Source organism: Oryx dammah, unplaced genomic scaffold (genome assembly GCF_014754425.2).
Source record: "Oryx dammah isolate SB20612 unplaced genomic scaffold, SCBI_Odam_1.1 HiC_scaffold_3, whole genome shotgun sequence".
NCBI classification, from domain to species: Eukaryota; Metazoa; Chordata; class Mammalia; order Artiodactyla; family Bovidae; genus Oryx; species Oryx dammah.
In genome coordinates, this window is record NW_024070187.1 from 57,747,600 (window position 1) to 57,771,500 (window position 23,901).

The window sequence follows — 23,901 nt, forward strand, 5'->3', positions numbered from 1 at the left end:
AAGCGCTGAATAAACTGAATTCTCAGCACCTGGCATATATACATATATGCACTCACTATATATATATAAATACATGCATTAATATATATTGGCTACAGGAATGAAGGAACCAACTTCAGCGGAATTCCTATTATCCCACCATTAGAAAACAATGATTATGACCCCAAAGTTGAGGATTGTAATTATCATGACACGTATCCACAAACCCACTATGGAGCGCAATAATTACCAGCGTGTTGCGTGGGGAAGGGGTAGAGAGTCTGGAGAAAAGAGGCAACTCTTGGTGAGTTCCCCCAAAGCTTTAGAACAATACAGTCCTGTCCTCCAACGAATCAAAAAAATCAAAAAAACAGGCCGGCTCTCTGATCGCCTTCCAGCCCTGCAGAGGGACCTCTTCCTAAACTTCCACCCCCAGGAATTTTCCCTTATCCCAGTTTCAAGGGCAGGAGGGAACAACCGGAATCTTTGTCAGGTCCTCCGCGCCCCGCCCCCTCCCCCAGAACCCCACCCAGCCTGACGTCCCCCTCCCCCACAAGCGCCCCCTGCTGCACCCCGCCGCTCCCCTTCCTTCTCCCCCGACTGCCCAGGCCGTCGGCGCGCACCAGGCCGGGGGGAAGGGAAACCAGAAGGGAAACCACCAACCCCGCGGCAGCGGCGGTCTCCCGGGGCACGCGGGCCGGCGAGGGGGGGGCGGAGCCTGGCGGAAGGGGGCGGGGCGGGCAGCTGCTCGCGCCGCGCGGGGACACTGACTGGCTAGCGGGTCCCCGACCCCCAACCGCCAGCTCGGCCCCTTCCAGCGCTGCCTGACGAGTTTCTCGCCCCCTGGCCTCGCACCGCCTCACGGAGGAGGAGTGGCCCGCCCGGGGCCGGCCGGCGGCGGGCGTGAGGCCACTGAGAAGGGGTTGGGGGCGCCCGAGGGGCCGAGCATCCTCCTCCTCGGCCCGCCGGCCCCCGCCTCTTGCCTTCCCTCCGCCCGCCTGGCCGCCCCGCCCCGCCGTGCCCCCCGGCCGCCTCCGGAGCCCGACGCGGTAAGTGCGACTTCCTCCTCGGCGCCGGGGAGGGGGCCGCAGCGGGTCGGCCGCGCACCGAGGCCCGCTCCCCGCCCCCACGCGACCCTCCTGCCGAGCCCTCGGAGAGGCGGCCCCGGGCGTTTCACTCCGGAGGGTGGGCCAGGTGGGGACCTCCCGGGGCTCGAACCGCGGTCCGGCCTCCCGCTGCTCAGTCGCCAGCCCGGAGCGGCGTTTGGGCCGCCCTCGAGTTATGCAAAGTTCTAGACGCGGCGTTTGTGGCCCGCGGGCTGCGGCGTGGGCTGCTCTCCAGAATCAGTGCTTCCTCCCCGTACTCTTCTACCAATAAAACTTAACTGGAAACCATTCTGGATTTTTTTTTTTTCCTCTCGTTACCCTCAGGCTACCATAAGCTAAGTTTTTGAGTAATTGCCTCACCCTGGGAGTGTGGAAAATAAGAAAGAGACTTTATTTCAAGAAAAACCAGCGTGTCTGGTTGAAACTTTCTCAGAGATTTAGGCACTTCAGTTCTTGTTGAAACTTTTTCATTTAGGTATTTCACAGTCGTACCCAGAGATCAAAACATGACGAAGAAGTTTGCTGTATTAAAGAGTAAAGCATTTCTGCCGTCTTTATTATCGATTCATTAAAAAAATTTTTTTAATGATACGTTTACAAAATTCACAGTACAGAAGAGATACGCTGTCTCGCCCCACCCAGCAGTATTACCAGTTTCTTGCGCATTTTTCCAGAGATAATGTATATGCCAATGTCTTTGCTTCTTTAAAAAAAAATACGGAAGTGTAGTGTATTAAGTGCCTAGGAGTTACTGGCACCCAATAAATGGCAATTGTCCTTCCGTTAAAAAAACAGTTTAATAAGTCTTTTTGGTAGACCGCTGAAAAACCAATAATGATCTCTTTCGATTTTAAGCATAGTGAATATGATTATATTGTAAATGTGTATGTTCTGTTGGCTTCTCAAAGTTATATGAATACTTTTACACAAAGGTGACACGGATATTTCGGGGTTCTGGGACAGGTAGGGAGAAATCAGTATGAAATTGTAAGAAAATAGAACTTGATGTATATAATAGTTACAAAAATGATTTAAAGCCACTTAATGTCCATATGGTACTGTGGGGTAAAACAAAACTAAATGAAAAGTTTAAGCAGAGCAGGGAAAAAAGTCAAGGGTAAGATAATACCAAGTGCATAAGATCCTGTACTAGAGGCGAGTCACAGTTTTGGCTCTGAACATCGCTAGCAGCCAGGGGGAAGAGAGAGAGAGGAATAAAGTAAGTTTCAGTGTATTTCGAATTCTGAGATTAAAAACAGACCAGTTCTTCTGCCTAAGCCCAGCATTTTCCAATAATTAGGTCCTAGAGGAATGGTTTCTCATGGGGCCTAATTAAAAGAGATTGTTGTGATGCAGTTGACAACATTTTTAAGGTATCTCTACAGAAACTGATGAATTTTGGATAGCAGTGTACTTCAGTATAGAGCAATAGTTAGACTCTAAAGGTAAGTTCTGTAAAGGCGTTAAGCCTTTCATAATGATCCATTCATAATGTGTAGAGTTACCTAGAATAGTATTTCCCAAACTCTGTTCTGAGGCATGAGAAATCAGTAGTTTATTTCTTGAAATAAGATTTTAGCTTAAATAAGTTTGAGATAACTGGCTTAAAGAAATTTCAGGGTTGTTTTTTTTTTTCCCTCAATTTCTTGGCTAATAATGTTCCAGTTTACTTTCTTAAAGGGGGATGTATTGTGTGACCTCCAAATTTATTTGATATGGACCACAAATTGAAAACCACTGAACCTGTAGTAGTGGGTGAATTGCTTATCCTTCAAGCAGTCTGTGAATATTTCTTATAGCTAAGATTTGATAAGAATGAGAGAGCAAAGGGCCTGAGGTTTACCAATTTATTAAGAGCCAAAGTAAAGATAAAAGTCAGGATTTTATAATGTGTGTATGTGCTCAGTTGTGTCCGACGCTTTGCGACCCCTTAAACTGTTACCTGCCAGGCTTCTCTGTCCATGGAATTTCCCAGGCAAGAATATTGGAGCAGGTTGCCATATCCTCCTCCAGGGGATCTTCCCGAGCCAGGGATTGAACCAACATCTCTTTGGGTCTTCTGCATTGGCAGGTGGGTTCTTTACCACTGTACCACTTAGGTAGCCCAGAATTTTAAAATATTTTACATCAAGGAAAAGGCAGTTCCTCCTTGTTCTGCAAATTGCCTGTTGGATCAAACGATCTCTAGAACTTCTTCCTGTTGTTGTGTGCTTCAGGGAACTTGGGATCTTGAAATAAACTAGGTTTAGGCAAGTAGAACCCCTTAAAGGATGATTTTAATTATTCTTGGATATAGATTCATTATTAGTATTTGCTTTTTATTCCAAACACTACTGGCACTATTACTGTCAAACCTGGAATTCTGTAGCTATAAGACATCTTGGAAAGCATGGTACATAATGGAAAGAGATTTGGAGCCAGAAAATCTGGGATTGTGCCATTAATGCGCAGGGTTGTTTTCCAGTAAGTTTATGAACCTCTCTGAATCTGTTTCCTTATTTGTAAGATTAGAATGATGACAGCATGCAGTTCATTCAGTGAATGTTGAGAGTCTAATAGGTACTGAGTAGTAGAAAAACAGCTTTAAGAGTGCAAATGAAATAATGTATCAAGAATCCTTTACTATAAATTTATTTCCATTCCTGAGTATAGATGGAAAGAGTTTGAACAGCAAGAAATATCATCCTATCCAAATATATTTGGCCTGTGAGTTTCAGATAGCAAGTAGTGAGAGTTGAGAGAATGAGGGATTAGTCCAAAATTTTGACTCCGTTCAGTTCTCGTGTTTGGATTTGGAGACTTAGGATAATAACTTAGGAGACTTAGATAATACTTAAGTATTCTATAAGTCAGTTGTCCCCATCCTTTTTGGCACAGGGATGGGTTTCATGAAAAACAGGTTTTCCACAGATGGGGCGGGGTGGGGGGGGGCCGCTGTTTCTCAGGATGAGTCAAGCACACTACATTTATTGTGCACTTTATTTCTATTATTACTATATCAACCCTACCTCAGATTATCAGGCATTAGATCCCAGAGGTTGGGGATACTCTGCTGTAAATGATTCAATACTATATAAAATGTTACCATCCTGAAGATAAATTGAGGGCCAAAGGTATTCATTGTCTTCATTTATTTGGTAAAAAAAAAAAGACCCTCATATCTTACTGGTTTAAAACAACAAAAGATTGTTTCTCAGTCATGCTAAGTGTCCAGTTAGGGTCAGCAGGAGAGCTCTGTTCCAGTAGTCATTTAGCACCCCAGATCGTCAGAGGCTCATCTTAACACCTGCTTCCACATTTATTAGGCAGGGAGAAGGATGTGATAAATTGCACATTGGCTTTTAAAGACTTTTAATGACATATAACTTCCACTGCCATTTCATTGGCCAAACAAGTCATATGATTGCAACCCAACTTCAAGGAGGAGGGGAAATGTAATTCTATCTTGTACCCAAAAAGAGGAGAATGGGGATAATCTTGGGATGGTCTTTTGGACTACAACTAAGCAGACTTTATAGTTCCATGAGTTAACACAGTCTGAATAAATCAAATCCAAACCATGTTTTTCAGTATTCTATTTAAGGAATAGAAAACAGCATTTCTTTGTGTATATGTAATCATAGAATTATGCTAATGAGAATTATAAGGAACATCTTTTATTAATTGGAACTGAAGTGCTTTTGAAAACTTTAATTAGACAAAGTGTTTGGCCAAGTGAATTTCATTATTTTTTAATTATATGTCCATTCAGTAAACATTTGTTAAATGTGGTATTGTATGAGGCCCTGTGTTAGATCCCATGAGGGTAAAACACTGAATAGGAAGTTTACACCAACAGAAAACAGCTATAATTGAATTCTCTCTCCTTTTTTTCTCTTTAAAATAACGTAAACAATCTTTTAATATGATAAAACTTGGTTTTGTATATCTACATCATTACACTTTGCTTCTAATCATCTTTTTTGGTCTTAGGGATTATTTGGTGACGTTATAGAAAATTACTTAAACTAAGCAGAAAGAGTGTTTTGTTAGAAAAGTGATATAGCTGTCTGTCAGAGAATCCAGGGGCAGGACGTGCAGTTGCTCAGAGGCAACTGGCATCTATAGCAGAAAGTTAGGAGCTGGAGCTGCTTTTCCTCTCCATATCTATAATTTCCTGCCAGTGTCTCTTTCCACACATACACTTCATTCCTCTTTTCTCTGTTGGCTGGCTTTCTCTGTTCTGTTCTTAAATGGGTGCATTTAACCTAAAAGTTCACATACGAATTAGAGCCTTTGGCCATTTCAGAAGAACTACTTTTTTTCTAAGTGCCACATCTTGGTTAATTCTTAAGGTAATTTACTATCAGAGTCTGGAAATGATAGAGTTGGCCCTGAAATATAACAAGTTAGGGTAATTGACAACTTTGTAATAGAGAGAGAGGCAGTTCTAATAGCTTAGGATGAAAGAAACCTGTGATGTCCATGAAAGTGCTACTACATAATTAACATCAGCTGGCAAATCTAGTGAGACAGGCTGATTAGAATAATCAGGATAAGAAGGTAGAACTGGAGCTGACTTGTAGCAACAATATCCCCTCCCAGAACACTGGCAGATGCTGTCTCCATTGTAATACTGTCAGCCATCTCTCTTCCCTCTCCCAAGGTACAGATTGCTGAGTTGTCTAATGCTTATAAATCACCTACTTCTGATGCTAATACAGGGCTCCCTTGTTTCTTCCCATGACTAATAATGCAGGAAGACTGCTTTTCTATTCTTTTCTATCCTTCAAATTGGTCTAGACAGTCTCCTTGGACATTTTACCCTTTAACATGCTATTGCTGTATTTCTCCACCAACTTAACCTATTTTTATTGTCAATAAATTTCCATTCTTTTTCTTTAAACTGTGTACTTAGTTTTTCTAGCAGAGTTTCCTTGCCATTCTTTACCTATGCAATGTCTCTGTTCATTTGAGTTGAAAAACATCCATAGCATCACCTCAGGAGATGGCTGAAGGGATGGACTGTGGAGAGGTATATGTTACCTGGAAGAGGGCATCTCCAGGAGAAAAGAGTAACAACAGAGGAAGGTGAGTAAAAGCTGTGTATGAGATTAGGTGAGATTTATCAGGGCTATATGTTATGCTAAAAAAGGCAAAAAGAGGAATGGGTTTGGGTTCAGATTGTAGAACATCTGCAGCCTCATTTAAGACATTCTTAGCAGTCTTGTTGCTGTGGAAATGATTGGGTTTTCTTGGGTTCAGACTTATAAAACTGCTGTGGGCTTGTTTACTCAGAAGATATCAGACAGGAACCACAGCTGGCTGGCAAGGCAGCATCACATATTCCTCATCAGTGCTTGTGATCCTCACAGCAGGCCATGTAAGCAGTTTATGGAGCCACCTGGGAGACATCTCTCCACGAGAAAGCTTAGGTGCTAGGAAACAAAGCTCACATCAGGTAGGTCCCAGAGCTGGCTTACAACACCTCATGTCCCACAGGAGACGTTGTCTCTTATATGACTCCATAGATTTAACTTCAGGGTCCCCTCAAGGGATGTGCCTATTTCAAGAGCTATCACACCTGGGAAAGTCGAAGCCATGGCTTCTTATGAGGTATTTATAGCTCATTATAATTCCTCTGAGTCCAGATGCAAATTTACTAATCAGGGGGATCATTTTTACTTGAGGAATGTTGCCAGGTAACATAGTTAACATACCTAATTCATTAGATTGACAAGGCAGTAGAACCAAGAGAATTAACTGAAGGTTGGTAGTAGAAGAGAAAAAGATTTTACCCACACTTGTCATTATCCACAGTGTCTTCCATAGCCCTTTTCATTTGGGAAGTTTTCAGTAATATTCATTTTGTTAACTTTAATGTTGTGTTTTAACTCTTTTCATGACAGGAAGTATGAGATAGAGGGAAATAGAGAAGAGAAAGGTAAGGCTGGAAGGTAGGCCGGGACCATTAGATTGTCAAAAACACTAAATTCCGTACTAAAGAGCTCGGCTTTTATTTTTTGGGGGGTGGAGGGTGCAGGAAGTTTTAACTAAGAGTGATGGGATCAAGAATTACACTATGAAAGGTTAACTTTGGCTGTAGTATGGAGAGCAAATTAGAGATTTAGATTTGAGGACAGTTGGCTCATTTCTACTAAATCTGCCCTATTGGGCAGAGAGTCCTCTGATAAGCAGAAAGAAGGGATACTCAGTTCTGTGCTCTGCAGAGTTTAGAATTACTGGGCAGATTCTGCATGGTACATTGGATGGAGGGGCCAAACCACTTGTTTTTCTAAGTTTATTTGCCATCCCCTCTCCCACCTTGGAGACTGGGAGTTTGAGAGAATGGCTCTGAACTGCCTGAGAACATTGGATTAACACTAAGAAATAACCCTTGCCTCCACTGGTCTCCACTGATCACCATGTGACTCACTTAAATTGCCTTATTTTGCTTTTTATTGGAATTAAATTATAAAACAGTCATTTGTTGGCTTTTTCTCTTTTTGTTTTGTTTTTTAGTTCTTGCTTAGAGGTCAAGCCAGGGAGTTTCTTTAATGGCTAACTGGTTTGACATTTGTAGTGATTAACCGTTTCTAATTATAAGCTATTGAGAAACATAGTGCTTTACATTTTTCTCCTATTGCTTACATTCACCTTTTTACCCTTTCCTTACATAGCTTAACACTGTTCTATCTAATATAAAATGCTGTTTGTAAAATTTGATTGGGCCTACAACAGAGTCAAGTTAATCTGTGACTGACACATTGTGTTCCAAGAACCCAGGCAGTTTTGCTTGATTATATTAAGTGTCTCAAGAGTCCTGATTGCTCACTTTTTTCCATCACTGTAAAGCTACAGACAAGACAGAAACCCTTACTGGATTTTGTTCAGGTCAGTAAAAAACAAAATTATAGCTATCCAGATTATTACTTTTTATGGTGCATAAGACAGCTATGTGCATGCCAAAAATAAGGTATCTGGCATGAAGTTAGCAGTGGTTTGCCATCATGTTTATGGTACTAAGACGTTCATGCTTGTGTCATAACAAACATATATTCACAAAATCAGGAGTGGGCAGCAAGGAAATCTTTTTTACCTGTCACAAGTCAAAGGGCTATTTAAAAGTAAATATTTTGTTATAATTGGGCTTCTCTTGTAGCTTAGTTGGTAAAGAATCTGTCTGCAATGCAGAAGACCCGGGTTCAATTCCTGGGTCAGGAACATCCCCTGGAGAAGGAAATGGCAACCCACTCCGGTATTCTTGCCTGGAGAATCCCATGGACAGAGGAGCCTGGCAAGCTGCAGTCCCTGGGGTTGCAAGAGTCGGACACTACTTAGTGACTAAACCACCACCACCATTTTGTTATAATTATGCCATAGTCTTCGGAATATCAGTTGTGATAACTTGTATAGATAAGTTGGGGATACAAAGTCCATAAAATAGTAATTTAGCTGATTTTTTAAAATGTTACTTGCTCTTCTCCTGTCTGTAAATACTGATACAGTTGAGAGATGAAAAGGTACTTTTCATATTAATGTGGGTCAGCACTTCATCCTATGAGAATTAGTGACAAAGGTTGGCAGGGAGCTTAAGTGGGGCAGACTCTGTGAGGCATTTGTACTTGGTGAATAAATGCCACATTGGCACTTAATTGTAATAAAGTTGAACTTACTAGTATATTGTTACATTAGGAGTGATATGTTAAGCCTGTTCTATGGCTGTCTTCTAAATAGCTAACCTTGATAACCTAGATATCAAATCAACTGTACTCCGAATCTGCTTCCCAGTTTGGACAATGGTGATAATTACCTGCTCTAGTTCTCACAAGGTAGTCGTGAGCTGCAAATGAGAATAGAGAATACCTTAAAAACAAGAAGCAGTGGGGTATCCTTGACAGTGTATGGTCTTTACAATCAGTCCCAGATTCAAATCGAACCCTGCTACTCACCATTTATTTATATATGTAATCTCACTTCATTTCAGTGGCCTCATCAGTTCCATTGCTCAGTTGTGTCCGACTCTGCAACCCCATGGACTATAGCACACCAGGCTTCTCTGTCCATCACTAATTCCCAGAGCTTACTCAAATTCATGTTCATTGAGTCAGTGTGCCATCCAGCCATCTCATCCTCTGTTTACATCCCCTTCTCCTCCTGTCTTCAATCTTAGCATCAGGGTCTTTTCCAGTGAGTCAGTTCTTCGCATGAGGTGGCCAAAGTTTTGGAGTTTCAGCTTCAGCATCAGTCCTTCAAATGAATATTCAGGACTGATTTCCTTTAGGATGGACTGGTTGGATCTCCTTGCAGTCCAAGGGACTCGCAAGAGTCTTCTCCAACACCGCAGTTCAAAAGCATCAATTCTTTGGTGCTCAGCTTTCTTCACAGTCCAACTCTCACATCCATACATGACTACTGGAAAAACCATACCTTTGACTAGACGGACCTTTGTTGGCAAAGTAATATCTCTGCTTTTTAATATGCTTTCTAGATTGGTCATTGCTTTTCTTCCAAGGAGCAAGCAGATATGCAGATGACACTACCCTTATGGCAGAAAGCAAAGAACTAAAGAGCCTCTTGATGAAAGTGAAAGAGGAGAATAAAAAAGTTGGCTTAAAGCTCAACATTCAGAAAACTAAGATCATGGCATCCGGTCCCATCACTTCATGGCAAATAGATGGGGAAACAGTGACAGACTTTATTTTTGAGGGCTCCAAAATGATTGCAGTGTCCTCGTATATAAGGGTAAAAGGGATGAACCCTGTTTCCCAAGTGACTGTAACAACCAAATGCCACATTCATTTGCCACACATTCATGCCACACATAAAATGTTACACGTTACCTTGCACATTTACACATTGACAAAATGGAAGCTGCTGTTACAAATTCACATTCTTTCTCGATACTTGTACACACTACTTCCTGAATCCCATTTAACTGAAGAGAAAACCAAAGATGGAGGAGGTGAAGTGATTTGTCCAAAGTATGCACTAGCTGGTGAGAGGCTTGGTTATTGGCTCAAGTTTTTTCTACTGTGTCACTTAGGGTGCAACTAATAAGTGATTATGTGGGGTAGTGAGAGCAGAAACACCCCCACCAGCTACCTCTGCACTGGCTCATGGCTTTAACCTAATGCACATTCTTGCCTCTGTGAAATATATCTATAATCCTGAAGACCGAGAGATCACTCATGGCTGAGTAGGCTGCTCCAGGGCAGACCTGCCTGACTTTGTGCCTACCCACTGAGTTGGGTACTTACCGAAAGTTGGTTGTATTTATTCACAAACCTGTTTTTAACTGTTATGCTTGTTATAGTAACTGTAAAACATTAATAAACATGTAAATTAATGGGAGTGTAAGGAAAAGACTTTTTATTCTTGAAAATTAAGTTGACTGCTTTCGTATATCATCTCAATATAAAGGAAACAACAAATTTGCTATCAAATTTGATGAAGCCTGGAAAACTGTAAAAGACTAGGGGGAAAATCCTCAAAGTCGAAAGCAAAGCCTGTCAAAGTGTTCAAATCCATGGTGCACCTAACTGATTCTTTATTAGTGATTCTCAAGGAAACTCTAAGCCAGACTTCAACAGCATGTGAACTGTGAACTTCCAGATGTTCAAGCTGGTTTTAAAAAAGGCAGAGGAACCAGAGATCAAATTGCCAACATCTGTTGGATCATAGAAAAAGCAAGAGAATTCCAGAAAAATATATACTTTATTGATTATGCCAAAGCATTTGTCTGTGTAGATCACAACAAACTGTAGAAAATAAAGAGATGGGAATACCAGACCATCTGACCTGCCTCCTGAGAAATCTGTATGCAGGTCAGGAAGCAACAGTTAGAACCAAACATGGAACAACAGACTGGTTCCAAATTAGGAAAGGAGAACATCAAGGCTGTATATTGTCACCCTGCTTATTTAACTTATATGCAGAGTACATCATGTAAAATGCCAGGCTGGATGAAGCACAAGCTGAAATGAAGATTGCCAGGAGAAATATCAATAACCTCAGATATGCAGATGACACCACCTTATGGCAGAAGGTGAGAAAGAACTAAAGAGCCTCTTGATGAAGTGAAAGAGGTGAAAAAGCTGGCTTAAAACAACATTCAGAAAACTAAGATCATGGCATCCAGTCCCATCTCTCCATGGCATCTAGATGGAGAAACAATGGAAACAGTGGCTGACTTTATTTTCTTGGGCTCCAAGATCACTGCAGATGGTGACTGCAGCCATGAACTTAAAAGATGCTTGCTCTTTGGAAGAAAAGCTATGGCTAACAGCATATTAAAAAGCAGAGATATTACTTTGCCACAAAGGTCCATCTGGTCAAGGCTATGGTTTTTCCAGTAGTCATGTATGGATGTGAGAGTTGGACTAGAAAGAAAGCTGAGTGCCCAAGAGTTGATGCTTTTGAACTGTGGTGTTGGGGAAGACTCTTGAGAGTCCCCTGGACTGCAAAGAGATCCAACCAGTCCATCCTAAAGGAGATCAGTCCTGAATATTCCTTGGAATGACTGATGCTGAAGCTGAAACTCCAATACTTTGACCACCAGATGTGAAGAACTGACTCATTGTAAAAGACCCTGATGCTGGAAAAGATTGAAGGCAGGAGGAGAAGAGGACGACAGGATGAGATGGCTGGATGGCATCACCGACTCAATGAACATGAGTTTGAGTAAGCCCCAGGAGTTGGTGATGGACGGGGAGGCCTGGTGTGCTGTAGTCCATTGGGTCACCAAGAGTTGGACGTGACTGAGTGACCGAAGGAAGTAAGGAGCCCACACTGGAATGTAAGTTAACTACATCACTAAGCACAGTGTTTGGTAAGACTTTCTCCTTGAAGGAAGCAGTGCATTAATTTATGTCTGGCACATATCTTCTGGTGTGTCTTCTTGTGTATCTTGTGGATACACCACTGTCTAATGGATTTGGTATTCATACTCTTTCAGAAGTGCTTTTAAGTTCTCTCTCCATTTTTGGAAGCCATAAATGGAAATCACAGATGCTGGGTCATGGTGGGCATGGCTTATGTAAGAAAGAGGACCCAAATTCAGTAGGAGACCCATAGCAAATATGTGGCATTAAACCTATATGAAAAGATTTGTGAATGAATGTGCGTTTGTGTGTTTAACTTGAAATAAAATCTTTAAGAATATGCAAATACAATTTTTATCCTTACTATTTCATTTAATAGAGCAGCTATGGATTTCATCCAACAAGGGGGCTTTTATTATACTCAGAGTTCCAGCTAACTAGAAATGTATCTTTGACCTTTGCAGCTGTCAGGATCCTATGCTTGCCCTTGCATATTTTTACCATGCTGTATTGCAACTTTAAAATTGAAGGTGAATTCCTGTGTTGTAATTTGTTCCAAAACTGTACTCCTTTCTGTAGCCTTCATAGAGTTTCCAGTCCAGGGAAGAAAGCAACATTAAGTAAATAATTTCCATGAGATTATTAAGTTATCTGGGCAAGTAGTTGGGATGCTATGTCACCATATAGCAAGGAGGCATAATTTAGTTTAAAGGATAAAATTTACCCCACTTAACCTTTTTTACCTTGCTCTTAAGTAAGTATAGATCACAATGCTTTTAGGGTACAGCAGGAAATAAAATCCTTGTGTTAAATGGCTATAACTATGAAATTAGTCTTCATTTTCTGTGTATATAAGAGTTTCCAACCTCTGAGTTTTCAATCTACCATGTAACTTAAAAAGTTAAACTAAATCTCTTAGTTTGTTATAGCTGAATTTAAATACTTATTTTTAATTTTACTGATTAATCAGAAATATTTCCCAAATATTTTTAACAGTGAAAGACTTAACATTGGGCTAGGAATTTAATTTTGTATTTCAGACTGTATTTCTAAGCTTATTTTCGTTACAAGAGAAATTTTGATGTCATGTGTTTTTGGTAACTATTGGAAAGAAAGCAAAGATAGTCAGTATTAACAGCCCAGGATATATCTATCCAGCTTTTAAATTTCTGGTTTCTTAAATAGATTGAAGATTAATTTTAAGCTATAAGCTAAACATGAGCTTACCGGCTCAGTGATTAAGAATACACCTGCTGATGGAGGAGATGTGGATTCAAACCCTGGGTTCAGAAGATCCCCTGGAGTAGGAAATGACAACCTGCTCCAGTATTCTTGCCTAGAAAATTCCATGGACAGAGGAGGCTGGCAGGCTACAGTCCATGGGGTCACCAAAGTCTGACATGACTGAGAGACTGAGCATACATGCAGGAAAATAGGGCTCTATACTCCATATTCCTAGCTGTTGGGTTGCTAAATACATAATTAAAGCCAAATTTGTCTAAAGTTACTCAATCTTCCTGAAACTGTATCCTTCTTGTATATATCAGTTCAGTTGCTCAGTTGTGTCCAAGTCTGTGACCCCATGGACTTGCAGCATGCCAGGCCTCCCTGTCCATCACCAACTCCTGGAGACCACCCAAACTCATGTCCATTGCTCCAGTACTTTTGCCTGTAAAATCCCATGGACGGAGGAGCCTGGTAGGCTGCAGTCCATGGGGTCGCTAAGGGTCGGACAACACTGAGCGACTTCACTTTCACTTTTCACTCTTCATGCATTGGAGAAGGAAATGGCAGCCCACTCCAGTGTTCTTGCCTGGAGAATCCCAGGGATGGAGGAGCCAGGTAGGCTGCCGACTATGGGGTCACACAGAGTCAGACATGACTGAAGCAACTTAGCAGCAGCAGCAGCATCTCCATTGAGTTGGTGAGGCCATCCAGCCATCTCATCCATTGTTGTCCCCTTTTCCTCTTGCCCTCAATCTTTCCCAGCATCAGAGTTTTTTCAAATAAGTCAACTCTTTGTATCAGGTGGCCAAAGTATTGGAGTTTCAGCTTCAACAACAGTCCTTCCAATGAACAACCAGGACTGATTTCCTTAAGGATGGACTGGTTGGATCTCCTTGCCATCCAAGGGACTCACAAGAGTCTTCTCCAACACCACAGTTTAAAACGATCAGTTCTTCGGGGCTCAGCTTTCTTTATAGTCCAACTCTCACATCTATACATGACTACTGGAAAAACCATACCCTTGACTAGACGGACATTTGTTGGCAAAGTACTGTCTCTGCTTTTTAATATGCTATCTAGATTGGTCATAACTTTTCTTCCAAGGAGTAAGCGTCTTTTAACTTCATGGCTGCAGTCACCATTTGCAATGATTTTGGAACCCAAAAAAATAAAGTCAGCCACTCTTTCTTTCCACTGTTTCTCCATCTATTTGCCATGAGATGATGGGACTGGATGCCATGATCTTAGTTTTCTAAATGTTGAGCTTTAAGCCAACTTTTTCACTTTCCTCTTTCACTTCCATCAAGAGGCTCTTTAGTTCTTCTTCACTTTCTGCCATAAGGGTGGTGTCATCTGCCCTTATATCTGAGGTTATTGATATTTCTCCTGGCAATCTTGATTCTAGCTTGTGCTTCATCCAGCCCAGCATTTCTCATGATGTACTCTGCATATAAGTTAAGTAAGCAGGGTAACAATATATAGCCTTGACGTACTCCTTTTCCTATTTGAAACCAGTCTGTTGTTCCATGTCCAGTTCTAACTGTTGCTTCCTGACCTGCATACAGATTTCTCAGGAGGCAGGTAAGATGGTCTGGTATTCCTAATTCTTTCAGAATTTTCCACAGTTTGTTGTGATCCACACAGTCAAAGGCTTTGGCATAGTCAATAAAGCAGAAATAGATGTTTTTCTGGAACTCTTGCTTTTTCCATGATCCAGCGGATGTTGGCAATTTGATCTCTGGTTCCTCTGCCTTTTCTAAAACCAGCTTGAACATCTGGATGTTCACGGTTCACAAACTGTTGAAGCCTGGCTTAGAGAATTTTGAGCATTACTTAGGTAGCGTGTGAGAAAAGTGCAATTGTGCAGTAGTTTGAGCATTCTTTGGCATTGCCTTTCTTTGGGATTGGGATGAAAACTGACCTTTTCCAGTCCTGTGGCTCCTGCTGAGTTTTCCAAATTTGCTGGCATATTGAGTGCAGCACTTTCATGGCATCATCTTTTAGGATTTGAAATAGCTCAACTGGAATTCCATCACCTCCATTAGCTTTGTTTATAGTGATGCTTCCTAAGGCCTGCTAGACTTCACATTCCAGGATGTCAGGCTCTAGGTGCGTGATCACACCATTGTGATTATCTGGATCATGAAGATCTTTTTTTGTGCAATTCTTCTGTGTATTCTTGCCACCTCTTCTTAATATCTTCTGCATCTGTTAGGTCCATACCATTTCTGTCCTTGATTGAGCCCATCTTTGCATGAAATATTCCCTCGGTATCTCTAATTTTCTTGAAGAGATCTCTAGTCTTTCCCATTCTGTTGTTTTCCTCTATTTCTTTGCACTGATCATTGAGGAATACTTATCTCTCCTTGCTATTCTTTGGAACTCTTGCATTCAAATGGGTATATCTTTCCTTTCCTCCTTTGCTTTTTGGTTCTCTTCTTTTCACAGCTATTTGTAAGACCTCCTCAGACAGCTCTTTTGCTTTTTTGCATTTCTTTCTCTTGAGGATGGTCTTGATCCCTATCTCCTGTACAGTGTCATGAACCTCCGTCCATAGTTCTTCAGGCACTCTTGTCTGTCAGATCTAATCTCTTAAATCTATTTCTCACTTCCACTGTATAGTTATAAGGGATTTGATTTAGGTCATACCTGAATGGTCTAGTGGTTTTTCCTGCTTTCTTCAATTTAAGTCTGAATTTGGCAATAAGGAGTTCATGATCTGAGCCACAGTCAGCTCCTAGTCTTGTTTTTGCTGACTGTACTTCTGCATCTTTGGCTGCAAAAAATGTAATCAGTCTGATTTTGGTGTCGACCATCTGGTGATGTCCATGTGTAGAGTCTTCCCTTGTGTTGTTGGAAGAGGGTGTTTGCTATGACCAGTGCATTGTCTTGGCAAAACTCTATTAGCCTTTGCCCTGTTTCATTCTGACTCCAAGGCCAAATTTGCCTGTTACTCCAGGTGTTTCTTGCCTACTTTTGCATTCCAGTCCCCTATAATGAAAAGGACATCTTTTTAATTCTAGAAGGTCTTGTAAGTCTTCATAGAACCAACTTCAGCTTCTTCAGCATTACTGGTCGGGGCATAGACTTGGATTACCGTGATATTGAATGGTTTGCCTTGGAAATGAACAGAGATCATTCTGTCGTTTTTGAGACTGCATCCAAGTACTGCATTTTGGACTCTTGTTGACTATGATGGCTACTCCATTTCTTCTAAGGGATTCTTGCCCACAGTAGTAGATATAATGGTCATCTGAGTTAAATTCACCCATTCCAGTCCATTTTAGTTCGCTGATTCCTATAATGTCAATGTTCACTCTTGCCATCTCCTGTTTGACCACTTCCAATTTGCCTTGATTCATGGACCTAACATTCCAGGTTCCTATGCAATATTGCTCTTTACAGCATCGGGCCTTGCTTATGTCACCAGTCACATCCACAACTGGGTGTTGTTTTCGCTTTGGCTCCATCCCTTCATCCTTTCTGGAGTTACTTCTCCACTGATATCCAGTAGCATATTGGCCACCTACCGACCTGGGGAGTTCATCTTTCTGTGTCCTATCTTTTTGCCTTTTCATACTGTTCATGGGGTTCTCAAGGCAAGAATACTGAAGTGGTTTGCCATTCCCTTCTCCAGTGGACCACATTTTGTATATATATGTTACATATATATATGTGTATATATGTAACATATATATATGTGTATATATATATGTATGTAAGTTGCTCAGTCATGTCCAACTCTTTGCAACTAACATACATATATAAGGATACAGTATCCTTACTTAACCTATTTATGTTAACATTAGCGTTTGTATAGTCACCTAGGCTTCCCTCATAGCTCAGTCAGTAAAGAATCTGCCTGCATTCCAGGAGACTAGGGTTCGTTTCCTCGTTTGGGAAGATTCGCTGGAGAAGGAAATGGCAACCTACTCCAATATTCTTGCATGAAGAATCCCATGGACAGGGGAGCCTGGCAGGCTACAGTCCATGGAGATGCAAGAGTTGGACACGACTTAGCGACTCAACCCCCATAGCCATCCATGTTTGAAAATGCTGTCATCTTTGACCTCTTCCTGTCTATTTGACATGGGTATTTTATAAGGCCTGACCCTGTAGTAGGTTTTAACAGCCACTCCCCTTTCAGGTCTTATTGCTTCTAGCCAGGGTTACTATCCTCTCACCTCAAAGAGTTTTCTAACTGATTTTCCCACCAATGGCATCTTCCCTTACAAATCCATTCTTCACTTGCCAAATTAATTTTTTTTGAGGCATACTTCAAAATTCTCAACTCAAGAACCTCATCTTTTCCCAAATAAAAGACATATTTACTCCTTGATAATTCGTAAAGGTTTCATTCAAAACCCTCTTCTGCTGTATTTTAAGACCTTTCAGATGAAGGTCTGTGCCATTAATTTAGTCATTTATTCTTTGGTCTAAATTCAGGAAATGTTTGAATGTTGTGCACTATACAAGTTGTTAGGAGTGTGGTGACCCCTGCCCTGATAGATTTTACTGTCTGTTTTCTCATCTTTGAGTTCTTTCTACATACAGCACAATTTATGGAGTTTATATAATTACAGGATTCTTTTTTACCTTTGTAATGTTTGCTTTTGTGAGTTTGGAAAAGAGGTACAGAGTATCTGATATATTTCTGGAATTATAAAATTAAATCTCACTTCTTTCCTGATCTAGGTACTTAACGAACATTTTCTGCTATCATACATTTTAAAATTTTAGTGGATTAAATGTCTTCAAATTGTTAAAATAAGCCAAATTCTGATAAAAGACTTAACAGTTTTTAAAGTATCCTAGAATTACCAAACTTTAAAAGTTTCTTTGAAATCATATGTTGTAACTTATTTTAGTTGAGAGGAAAACTGGGGAGGTGAAGTGCTTCTGAGTTAGTACAGTAAATTAGTTCTTGATGTGTTTTATGCCATATATATTACTGGTATATAAAACATATACCATATATATGTTTTATGACATGTATATTTACTATATATTAAAACTATAGGAATAGACTCATTAAAATTGATTACTCATAAAACAAACACTGTTATTTGTGAAAACTCCATGTGCAGAGAGATTTGTGTAATAGTGATTACCCATATAAACCAGTTACTGGATGACTGTAATTTGAATTGCTGAGTGAAGCCATAGCTTTGAAAGCCACACTGTTGAAGTGAGCTCATCAGCAGTCTATCTTAATGACATCTCAGTGTTGCTATTGTCATATTGAATAACTTCATCTTTTAAATTCACAAACTAACATTTGAGCAGTTTTGAAGCAGAAGTTGCATGTGGATTCCTTAATTACATTTTGAAAAATGTATTCATAATTGACACATCTATTTTAAACAATGTGTGACCCTTTGTATCTCAAGTTTAAGTAAAGCAAAGTTATTAAGAAAGAATTGCAGAATATAATTTGATAATCAATTTGAAAAAAATGTTATGTCGATCTGAAAAGACATTTGTTGTTTAGCCAATACATGTCAAAGTGATAAAAATTTTTATACCCAAAGAACAAAATAGAAAAAGAGAAATTCTTAGAGTAATATGTTGTAAATTTTCCTAAGTTGAAAAAATACTAAAGAGGTTTTCTCACCAGCGGTAAATGTTTTCTAATGTTCTTTTTAACATTCAATTCTTAAGTTTATAATTCCAGAAGTGTACATTTCAAGTATATGTCTTTTATTTATTTTTTTTAAATTTATTTATTTTTTATTTTACTTTACAATTCTGTATTGGTTTTGCCATACATTGACATGAATCCACCACGGGTATTGCTCTTACAGTTACTGGATTCATTCATTCATTAGAGAGATATTTATTCAGCACCTGTCTTTCAGATACTATTCTAAGTGCTAGGTACAGCTGTGAGCCAAAGCTCTGCCGCAGCTAATTTGTGGTGGGCATAAAGATAACAAATAAGGGAATAAACATCTAATATGCCTGATGGTGACAAGTGCTATTAAAAAAAGGAAGAGGGTCAAGGAGATAGAGAGTGATGATGGATCTAATTTTTATGTGTAACCCTTGCAAACCATTTTAATAATTAACACTGTAGTGACTTTTAATATGTATTGATCTTTCATCAGTAATTACTCTAAGAAGTACTTCTCATCAGAATTGCATAAATTTTTGAGTGAAACAATATGATATTGTATAGTAAAATTTACTGGGACAGAAGAAAAAGTGTTATTTAAATAAACTCTGAATTCTATGCCATGAAAACATTAATGCCTAAGTTTACTACATATTTTTCATAAGGAAAATATTTGGCCCAAGAATTCAGTTTTAACACTGGGAAGTAGTTCTATAGACCCTTTTCTATCATGGTAATTATAGCAAGCTACTTTATCAATAAATTATCTTTAATAGATGTTGTTAAAGTGAAGATTCTTTTCCCAAAATACATACCCAGGCTTAAGATTAGGCAGAAATTGTTAGAGAACTAGCTGTGAAGAATTTTTCAGCAAATTCTGTCTTTGAGGAGGATTTTCAAACTTTGCTTACCTAAATTCTCTACATTTGTCGTCATTCACTTAGGTTCAGTTCATTCGCTCAGTTGTGTCTGACACTTTGCGACCCCATGAATCGCAGCACGCCAGGCCTCCCTGTCCATCACCAACTCCCAGAGTTTACTCAAACTCCTGTCCATCGAGTTGGTGATGCCATCCAGCCATCTCATCCTCTGTCGTCCCCTTCTCCTCCTGCCCCCAACCCCTCCCAGCATCAGGGTCTTTTCCCAACCCCTCCCAGCATCAGGGTCTTTTCAGATGAGTCAGCTCTTCGCATGAGGTGGCCAAAGTATTGGAGTTTCAGCTTTATCATCAGTCCTTCCAATGAACACCCAGCACTGATCTCCTTTAGAATGGACTGGTTGGATCTCCTTGCAGTCCAAGGGACTCTCAAGAGTCTTCTCCAACACCACGGCTCAAAAGCGTCAATTCTTTGGCGCTCAGCTTTCTTCACAGTCCAACTCTCACATCCATACATGACCACTGGAAAAACCATAGCCTTGACTAGACAGACCTTTGTTGGCAAAGTAATGTCTCTGCTTTTTAATATGCTATCTAGGTTGGTCATAACTTCCTTCCAAAGAGTAAGCATCTTTAATTTCATGGCTGCAGTCACCATCTGCAGTGATTTTGGAGCCCCCCAAAATAAAGTCTGACACTGTTTCCACTGTTCCCCATCTATTTCCCATGAAGTGATGGGACCAGATGCCATGATTTTAGTTTTCTGAATGTTGAGCTTTAAGCCAACTTTTTCACTCTCCTCTTTCACTTTCATAACCCTTATTCAATTTGACATTTAAAAATTTTCTTGTGTTGATTATTAGAGATGAAACTAAAGAATTGAGAAATAAAATAACAGAATTAGGTCTTTTATTTTAAATATCTTAATGGTCATGTTGTCCTCTTTCTAGGTTCTAATTTTTCTTTGATTAAACTTGCTAGAAGGGAAGAGATTTTTAGAGCTAGGTCTCTAATTCTTTTATTTCTTAATTGTTTAGTTTCATCTCTGCTGCTGGTGCTGCTGCTAAGTCGCTCTGGTGCTGCTGCTAAGTCACTTCAGTCGTGTCCGACTCTGTGCGACCCTATAGACGGCAGCCCACCAGGCTCCCCCGCCCCTGGGATTCTCCAGGCAAGAACACTGGAGTGGGTTGCCATTTCCTTCTCCAATGCATGAAAGTGAAAAGTGAAAGTGAAGTCGCTCAGTCATATCCGACTCTTAGCAACCCCATAGACTGCAGCCTACCAGGCTCCTCCGTCCATAGGATTTTCCAGGCAAGAGTACTGGAGTGGGGTGCCATTGCCTTCTCCGAGTTTCATCTCTAATCTTTATTATTTCATGACTCCTTTTAGAGGAGTTTTCAACTTGAATAGATGACTTAGTGCATGTCTTTTCTTTCCTTTTAAAATAATCGATGCATTTAGAAAGTCACAGTCTTACAGTAGAGGAATTATCCCACCTACAGTGACTATCCAAACCGTCCACTGTGCTTAGATACCATCCATTTTTCTTTTATTAAAGTCTTACTTTTGTTGCTCCGGTGCTCCCACCTATAATCACAGTCTCACCTTCCTGTTGGATCATTCTCATCATTCTAATATGTTCTGTATGTTTTAAAAACAAATACGTAGACAAAATAGATCCATTACCTTGATTCCTCTCAATTCTTCCAGCCATTATCTCATTCCACAGCCTCACTGTGGAGCAAAATTTTCCGAAGGTGTCTGTACATGCTGTCTCTTATTTCTCATCTACCATTAACTCTTCAACCCATCATAGTCTGGCTTTTGTCCCCAGCCCTTTAATGAAACTGTTCCTATCTGATTTGGCAAAATTTTTATGTTGCCAATTCTATGGACATTTTTCTTTGCACATGGTACCTGACCTCTTATTTGACATAGTGACCATGCCTTTTGCCTTGAAATACCTGTAATCCTTGACTTGCCTAACACCAGACCCTGCTGATTTTCCTCTGCTTCATTGGTTATTCCTTCTTGGTGTTCTCTGGTGCCTTTATCTGGTAGAGTTCTTTGGAGCTTGGAACCGAGTTCCAGGAACATTTTTCCAGCTATCTAACATCTCCATCTAGATGGCAAAGTTACCTCTAACTTAAAAAGAAATGAAGACTAATTTTTAAAGTATCATAGCTAATGAGGAAGTATGAAAATGACTGGATATAAGATAAATGTACTCAATATTTTTATTATAATGGCAACAACCATGTGGAAATGCTAGAAAAAAGCACATTTATAACAGTGAGAAAATGAGAAAATAATAAAAATTTTAATAAGTCACAGGGCCTATAGACAAAAGATTTAAAAACCTTATTGTTGAGCATAAGATCTGAGTAAACTAAAAAAAACATGTATGCTTTGATGTGAAGCCTTGATATGATAAAATGCCAGTCATCTTAAAGTTAATACACAAATTTAATACGATCTCAATTAGAATCTTGATAGGGTTGAAGTTTTTTTGAGGATTGGGTAATATTGAAGTATATATGGAAGAGTACATACTCAAAATTAGTTTAAAAATTATTGTACAAGAATATATGTGGAGATAGGATCCTTAACAGGTATTTAACATTTTATAAATATACTGGGATTAAAGCACTGTAATATTGGCATAAAAATAGACAAAGAGTGGAACAGAATTATCATCCTGAATTGCTAAAATTCATAACAAAAATAGTACCTCAATTCAGTGGGAAGAGGGTGGTTTATATCAAAATGATGTTGGTAATAGAGAGCTCATACTGGAAATACCGCACAATTGCACTCATCTTACACGCTAGCAAAGTAATGCTCAAAATTCTCCAAGCCAGGCTTCAACAATACGTGAACCGTGAACTTCCAGATGTTCAAGCTGGTTTTAGAAAAGGCAGAGGAACCAGAGATCAAATTGCCAACATCTGCTGGCTTATCAAAAAGGCAAGAGAGTTCCAGAAAAACATCTATTTCTGCTTTATTGACTATGCCAAAGCCTTTGACTGTGTGGATCACAACAAACTGGGAAATTCTTCAAGAGATGGGAATACCAGACCACCTGACCTGCTTCCTGAGAAATCTGTATGCAGGTCAGGAAGCAACAGTTAGAACTGGACATGGAACAACAGACTTGTTCCAAATAGGAAAAGGAGTACATCAAGGCTGTATATTGTCACCCTGCTTATTTAACTTATATGTAGAGTATATCTATCATGAGAAATGCTGGGCTGGATGAAGCACAAGCTGGAACCAAGATTGCCAGGAGAAATATCAATCACCTCAGAGATGCAGATGATACCATCCTTATGGCAGAAAGTGAAGAAAGTGAACTAAAGAGCCTCTTGATGGAAGTGAAAGAGGAGAGTGAAAAAGTTGGCTTAAAGCTCAACATTTAGAAAACTAAGATCATGGCATCCAGTCCCATCACTTCATGGCAAATAGATGGGGAAACAGTGTCAGACTTTATTTTTGGGGGCTCCAAAATCACTGCAGATGGTGACTGCAGCCATGAAGTTAAAAGATGCTTGCTTCTTGGAAGAAAAGCTATGACCAACCTAGGCAGCATATTAAAAAGCAGAGACATTACTTTGCCAACAAAGGCCCGTCTAGTCAAGACGATAGTTTTTCCAGTAGTCATGTAAGGGTGTGAGAGCTGGTCTATAAAGAAAGCGAGCACCCAAGAATTGATGCTTTTGAACTGTGGTGTTGGAGAAGACTCTTGAGAGTCCCTTGGACTGCAAGGAGATCCAATCAGTCCATCCTAAATGAGATCAGTCCTGAATGTTCTTCGGAAGGACTGACGTTGAAGCTGAAACTCCAGTATTTTGGCCACCTCATGCGAAGAGTTGACTCATTGGAAAAGACCCTGATGCTGGGAAAGATTGGAGGTGGGAGGAGAAGGGGACAACAGGATGAGATGGTTGGATGGCATCACCAACTCAATGGACATGAGTTTGGTAAACACCAGGAGTTGGTGATGGACAGGGAGGCCTGGCGTTCTGCAGTCCATGGGGTTGCAAAGAGTCAGACATGACTGAGCAACTGAACTGAACTGACTGATAATACTTATTGTTGACTAGTGGGCCTGTGAAAATAAGGATGCACTCACTTTAGTTTTGAAAATATGAATTTTATGAAAGTTAACTATCTTTTCAAATTTAAAATAGACATACTTTGAACCCAGGAATTCCACTTCTGTGAATAAATCCCATAGATAACAAAAGCCTCACAAGGATTTTTATTTCAAAATTATTTTAATAGCATAAAACAAGC

The 23,901-nt window shown here is 40.1% G+C and overlaps 1 protein-coding gene across 1 annotated transcript in view; it reads left to right on the forward strand.

Moving 5' to 3' along the window:
• The first annotated feature begins 755 nt into the window (after positions 1–755).
• Positions 756–23,901, forward strand: part of KLHL5 (kelch like family member 5) — a 90,550-nt gene continuing 67,404 nt past the window's right edge. Inside the window, exon 1 of the mRNA XM_040238028.1 lies at positions 756–1,028. The gene's annotated coding sequence lies outside the window, so the exon portion shown is untranslated. The remainder of the gene's footprint in view (positions 1,029–23,901) is intronic.